At 38.5% G+C, this 7,500-nt stretch overlaps 1 protein-coding gene across 3 annotated transcripts in view; it reads right to left on the reverse strand.

The window, feature by feature from the left end:
• The window catches only part of LOC125031504, a 31,121-nt gene that overhangs the window by 11,303 nt on the left and 12,318 nt on the right, over nt 1–7,500 (reverse strand). Inside the window, exon 1 of one of the 3 annotated variants that reach the window (XM_047622365.1) lies at nt 6,160–6,417. The exons of the other annotated variants lie outside the window; for them this stretch is intronic. The gene's annotated coding sequence lies outside the window, so the exon portion shown is untranslated. Of the gene's footprint in view, nt 1–6,159; nt 6,418–7,500 lie in introns of those variants that run through there. 3 annotated transcript variants of the gene reach the window in all.

Genomic DNA, 7,500 nt, shown 5'->3' on the forward strand with positions numbered 1-7,500 from the left:
ATCAATTAATAAATAAATTAATAAACAACACATATTCATAGATATATCGATTTATAGGATCCACCTCAATATTCAGTAAAATACCAGTGCTGACGCAAGATTCTGCATTCCCAGATCTCGTCCTTTTGGAAACGCGTGTCTTTTTTGCGAAACGCTGACTGTGCACCTTGATGTTTTAAATAAGTAATAGGTGAATGGCTTGCCTATATTTAGACTTCGCGGAAATTCACCTTTCCCCAGTATTATTATTTGTAACTATAATAAACCCACAGTTCACAAAACCATCAGTAAAAATGGCACAGTTGAGCACTATAGACAGAGAGTTAAAAATGGAGTCAGTATGATTGTTTTGCTTCGTGACGTCAGAGAACCATCACTGATGACGTCATATCCACATTAATTACGTCACGATTGGCAAATAAGCAGGCAGCCAGAGTGGTACAAGTAATTAGTGCTAGCAAAGGATTGACGTGTTTATCTTTCTACTATTGTCTCATTTTTAGTTATTTCATATTATGTTATCATGGTTATTATTATTTTCTTTTTTTTATATAATGATATTACATGATGTAATACTTCGTATTAATATCATATTACAGAGACGTTTCGGTAATTCTTTCCAAAACTGTATTTCGCGTTCGCGTGTTTATTTGACGATAATCGGCGACGAATATAGGTATACTTTAGTTGTATACCATTTTTGGTTGGCGGAAATCCATATTCAGCCAACAAGCTTAATTTGTTAAGTCCCGATAGCAGGGGAGGGCATGAAGTATATCAGGGAAACAGGCTTAAATACAATAAATATAATGCAATAATGCATGAAACAGCAAAAGGTCGTTAAAATCAGCTCAAGAAACTCTGCGGAAACGCCCACCAGCATTGAAAGTCTATGGCCCGATACGCCACGTTTCAAAAAAAAAAAAAAAATCTATTGCTCACAGCGCCACCGTTCAAAAAATCTACGGGAAGACCTGCCCGCGTTCATTAAAATCTACGGAAATGCACGTCATTTTCAAGCTCAACAAGTCGAAAATAGATAGAAATTTCAATATAGCAATAGCATGTGCTGCTATTGACCCCTCCGACTTTGTCGAAATAACCGAGTGGGAACTGAGTAATGCCCTTCTGAAAGGTAAGGCAACCGCCCCTGGCGAGGACGGCATTACTTAAAGCGTCCTTCGCCACATTGCTCAGGTACCAGGCAACCCACTTTTACATCTGTATAGACTCAGCCTATCACAAGGAATCCTCCTAAGCTCCTGGACTAAAAGCTTAATCATTCCTATACCCAAACCCAATACTGATAAATACAGACCCATTTCCTTGACCTCCTGTCTGTGTAAAGTACTTGAGAGAATAATTCTGAACAGGCTCATGTATCGCATAAATGCTAAGTTATCCCCCAGACTGTATGGATTTCTCCCAGGGCGTAGCAGTCAGCACTGTTTTGCAGAGTACTTTACAAACTTAAACCCAGGCATGCAAACCGTATTTCTTGATCTTAAATCTGCTTTTGATATTGCAAACAGGGAAATTATCCTTGAGCAACTAGCTAGCTTTGGTATTCAGGGAAAACTGTTAACATGGATTCAAATGTATCTGTCGAATCGATCGGCTCAGGTTCTCTTCAGGGGCATTAAGAGTACTCATACAAAAGTATTTGAACTCGGCACACCTCAGGGAGGCGTACTTAGTCCCATGCTATTTAATATCCTAATGCATAGATTACTGGGCGATATACCACTTGCAGGCAATGACTCCATTATTTGCTATGCCGATGACATTTGTATTAAATCCTCATCCGAGGAGAGAATGCAAGAGATCCTAGATATACTTTCTGCAAGGGCTACTGAGTGTGGCTTGATAATTTCATCTGAAAAAACAAAGGCACTTAACCCACAGACAATCCCTCTGCCAAGGTTTCATATAAATGACGTTGAGCTAGATCTCTGCCATCAATACAAATACCTTGGGGTGATTGTTAATGATTCAGAGTTCATTAGAAACCTGAAGAAAAGGCTGTGGGAGCAGCTGAAGCCACTTAAGACACTTGTCGGCAAAGACCATGGTATTAATGTCAATATTGCGAGAATCTTTTACTTGTCATACATAAGGTCGGTCATAGATTACCATGCGTTGCACCTAGTATTGTTCAAGGAATCAGAGTTGACTAGTCTAGAAAGTGTACAAAATGAAGCCATGAGGATCATTCTTGGTGCCCCTAGAACAACAAGGATTGTGAATATGAGAACAGAACTTAATTTGCCTTCTGTTTATGAAAGAATATTATACATAAATACCACATTTAGTGTCAAATCAATTAGAGAACCTCTCCATTGTACAGAGTTCCAAAGACAACTAAAACACAGAATAGAAGAGCTAACTTTGAATAACAACACCGATTCATACTCAAATCCATGGTTACAAGTGACGTGTAAACACTTAGCTCAGCTGAACATACCCATAACTAAGACCCTACATGGACGTTCTGGACCACCGTGGAAAATGTCGGACCTAAGTGTATATTATACGACTGCCCCCAAAAAAGACAGTGTCCCCCCTGCTATACTTAAACAGTATGCACTGGCAAGTATAAATGAGCATCTAGACACTCTTTCCAATGCATATGAATGCTACACTGACGGATCCTTGCAGTCTGGGAGCAGAGCAGGATGCGCTTTTGTTGTATATAAAAACAATATTTTGCAGCACCAGGATTGTAGGAGGGTTCATGACTGGGCTAGCACTATGCAAACCGAGTTGTCAGGAATACTCATGGCCACCGAATTTCTATTGAATCAAGGCTCAGGGGTCATTTTCTGCGATTCACAGAGTGCTCTCCAGGCTCTGAACACTCTAGACAAAGGTGCGGGAAATATTGCAAATGACATCAGGATAAACGTGTATCGTGCAAAAGAACGAGGCCATAATGTACGTTTTGTGTGGATTCCATCGCATGTTGGAATCCCTAGGCATGATCATGCTGATCGCCTAGCAAAGTCAGCATGTGACAAACAAAGTGTGGACATAGATCTTGGAATACCTCTTTCTAGGATTTTCTACATCATTAAAGCTTCCTTTAGAGAGGACTTGACTGAGTTGATTAATTCCCAACGCCCTGAAAGCTGTAGCATAAAGCACTATGACCGGTTTAGGCAAGATTCCTTCATTTATGGTTTATTTAAAACAAGAACAAGACAGTGTGATGTTGTGACTACAAGAATCAGGCTTGGATATAGATTGTATTGGCAAGTCAGTACAGTTTGTAATGTCAAAGAAACTAAGTGTAAACTGTGTAATGAAGAATATAAGCGAACACTTGTACATTATATCTCAGAGTGCCATGTGATACAGCCTTTCAGGCCACCTAGCATGAGGTACGGAGAACTATGTAACTACTTCATATCATCTGATGTCTTAGAAGATATACTTATGTTGTATCCTAAATTTGGAATGTAGTATCACATAACCGAATATAAAATGTAGTAATGCTTTCCCACGCCCAAGCTACATGCCGGCGTGGTAGAGGAGTGGATAAAGGACTGTGCAATTGTTCTTTTCCCTAAACTGATAAAGTACTCATAGCAATGTTATAGGCTAAAATTCAAATGTAACACTATGTAATGTTGTGACCATGCATTAAATGTACCACAGCTTGCCCACGCCTGTGCAGTTAGCCAGGGTGGTAAATAAATAAAGGACTAAAACGTCGAAGCCACGTTTTTATACAAAACATTGTAACCAAGCAACCTTACCTAACCTCCTATCGGAGGCTCCGCCCCCGGACCCCCTTCCACTGGGGTATCTACCTATCGGGGGCTCTGCCCCCGTACAACCCCAAATGGATATTTACCTATTGCACAATGTATTCACGATTAGCCCCCTAAACCCCAAGGCTTTACCTTTATGGTTAAAGTATTTGTCTGGAGGAAAGAGCAGAACCACAGCCAGGAGGAAAGGGTGAATCCGCGTGTTGGCCTCTGGATGCCGCCACAAAAAAAAGAAAAAGAAAAAGAAAAAGAAAAAGAAAAAAAAAGTAAGTCGCGGTAAAGCCGGATCGCACTTTTTACATTGTAGCGTATTGTTTAGTACACCATGACGCACAAAATACTCGACTTTGTTTGAGTAAGATATTATTCCCGTGTCACAATCTACATACGATTTCTTTGCAGAGTTTTGACCGTCCTACACCGTGGCCATGTTTCACAGAAGTGTCAAATAGGCCGCCAGGCCGTATGGAAAATAAATCACGACATGTAGATGCATTAAATGTTTAGCATTGCAATAGGAAACTCAAAAGTATATGGATAAAATTTATAAAATAAGGATTTTTAACGTACAAAGGTTTGATATAGGAATAGTGTATCATTGATAAATATATATAGACGACATATTAATGTTTCCACACGCACATACCAAGGCACGCGTTGTTGTTGTTGATGTTTGTGGAGTCAGGAAAGAAAAAAAAAAAAAGATCGTATTTTCTACCTTCAATATTTCCGTTACCAGAGATGATCGCTCTGTTTTACTTACATTTATATAATCGTATTGTTTTGCTCTTCATGCTATTACTAACCATTTTTTGCTACTCCGAAATACATATTTATATATATTTTCATATATATATATATATTAAATTATATGATAATTATCACATCATATCAATATAACATAACATAGTTATAGTACTATGCTATAGTTAAGTATATTTGATACATCATATCACTATAAATATGTAATTATCATATTACTCCATAGTTATTACGTTACAGAAACGTGACTAAAACGTTAATCCTCGGCTGACGGATGAGGTCTCAGAAAAGGTCTCCTGGCCAAACGGCGAAATTAAATCCGAAATGGAAGAAACAGCAGTGCAAGAAAAGTTCATGAAAAAAAAGACACAAACAAACAAAATAATAATAATGATAATGAAAATGATAATGGTAATAATAGTAATCAGGGGAGGACAGTGATTTTCTGAAAATAGGATCTTTTCATCTATACAGTATATATAACACGTATCGTGAACAAAGATTTGTGAATCTCAATACCAAGACATGGACACTTTTCACAGTCGTTAAAAGTGTTGTTCTCTTAAGATTAGTGGTGATGTTTGGCATCTGTTAATTTAAACTTAATTGGTGATGATACTTGGTACCTGTTCATTTAAGCTTAATTAGTGATGATAATTGGTGCCTGTTCATTAAAGTTAGATTAATGATGATATTTGGTACCTGTTCATTTAAGCTTAATTAGTGATGATACTTGGCGCCTGTCCATTTAAGCTTATATACTGATGATACTTGGTACCTGTTCATTTAAGCTTAATTAGTGATGATAATTGGTGCCTGTTCATTTAAGTTAGATTAATGATGATATTTGGTACCTGTTCACTTAAGCTTAATTAGTGATGATAATTGGTACCTGTTAATTTGCTTAATTAATTAATGGTACTTGGTACCTGGTCATTTAAGCTTAATTAGTGATGATACTTGGCGCCTGTCCATTTAAGCTTCAGGTATTCATTTGGTCTCTGCTCCGTGATGCGTTATAAAGAAAAAAGAAAATGACGAAAGATAATTTATATTTTTGGGTACGAACTTTCACTTGGAAAAGGGAAACTGTGACCCGAATATAACCTTGCTATAACAACAACAGCAGTATTAATAATAAAAATAATATTAAAGATAATAATGATGATAATAATATAAATACTGATCATGATGACAATAATTACAATAATAACAATAGCAGTACTACTACTACCTCTAGGACTAAAAACAGCAATGATGATAATGGGAACAATGATGATGATGATAATAATAAAAAATGATGGTAAATTTGGAGGTGAGGCCTAACACCGATTTCCCAATGAACAAAATATTTTCCCAAGTTTTCTTCGTGTTGTGAACGAACTAATCTGGCACTCGTTCCCTTCGCAAACGTAGAATTGCTATGGCATCGGTCCCTATAGCTTGGGAGGGCATGCTACATATCAATTTTTTTTTTTTTTTTTTTTTTGGGGGGGGGGCGAGGAATTCGAGAAACATCGGTAATAGACGGGAGAGCACACTATGTCCACTCGCCTGGTCCACAAAATCTTTTTTTCCCACAGGAGAGCGCCCAGACCCAGTAGCAGTTTTACCCACATTTTACCTTAAGCATTAGTTCCTGCTTTCTGTCACTGGGCTCGTCGGGGTCTTCCAGATACTTGTTTGCGGGAATCGCTCTCCGCCGTTCCTTGTCGGCCAAAAGGGCTGGTTACGCGGCCTCGACAGAACTGGTGATGGCCTGGGGTGTCTTTCTGTAGGGGCACGGCGTCTTACGGTTCGGGCTCAGGACCTTCCACGGGCAGTACACCGTGGTTTCGCGGGTATGATAAACTCGCGTCGTTGTTTAGATGATATGTGGCATTGAAATCGAAATACTTATTATCACACCCGACGCACTGCCTAGCCAAGATGGAACTGATTTGAATTTCAACCGCCTTCTCCCAGGCACAGCTTCTAATGTCACGTGATGATCTATTTCATATCCGATTGGTTCCACTGTCTGGATGTCACTGCCTCTGGGCACGTCACTTTCCAGCGCAAACCTAATTGGCTCATTCGATTTCCCTCGCTTACGTCATGCGCTACGAATCCGTCCGATTTGCCGTCGATTTTAACGTCTTTTTGTCCCTTTGTCGCGACGCTGCGGGCGCGAGGGCGCTGCGTATCCTGGATTCTATGAAAGAAAACTTTCATAGAATGAAAGACACACGAAAAAAATAATAAAAACACATCATTCTATGAAGAAAAACTTTCATAGAATGAAAGACACATTAAAAAAAAAAAAAAAAAAAAAAAAAAAAAAAACTTTCATGAAATTATGTAAGCTCAGATTCTGTTCTTTAGGCGCTAGGCGACATTTCCAGTAATACCAAAATATGAAAATAATAAAAACAACGATAATAAAAATAATGATAATAATGAAAGGAAGAACAACAAAACGTTCTCTCTCATTCCGCTGCGGCTTCCTTTGACTTACATTTAAAATATCAGCGTTGCGATATTCATTTTCCTTCTATTTTTTTTCAGGAAACGTTAAGTTCTCCAACTAGAAAAGCTCTCATAATGATGTGTTAAACATTTTGGCTCTGCTTTCGAGATGCATTGTACAGTGCGCCTTGAGAGGATTCGAGAGAAAGCCCTGGTGCTTCTTGTGGGGAAAATAATGGGCAGTTTTCCTTTGTTGGTTTCTTCCTTTTTCTGTAAAGAGGTTGCTATGCTGAAAGGAAAAGCTTTTCTATTGATGTTCTAGGATTCCGTAAGAGAGATTTTTAATAGCCACGGTAAGACTTGTGGTTTGATTCTTAAATTCTGCAGAAGTGACCATGAATGCGAATTAGACTGGGACAATGTAAAATTTAACAATACGTTGTTACGACAGCATAACGGCCGACAGCTTTGAGATATATCTTCTACCTCGATTTCACTTTATCCTCACAAGATAAAA

Source organism: Penaeus chinensis, chromosome 13, assembly GCF_019202785.1.
Source record: "Penaeus chinensis breed Huanghai No. 1 chromosome 13, ASM1920278v2, whole genome shotgun sequence".
NCBI classification, from domain to species: domain Eukaryota; kingdom Metazoa; phylum Arthropoda; class Malacostraca; order Decapoda; family Penaeidae; genus Penaeus; species Penaeus chinensis.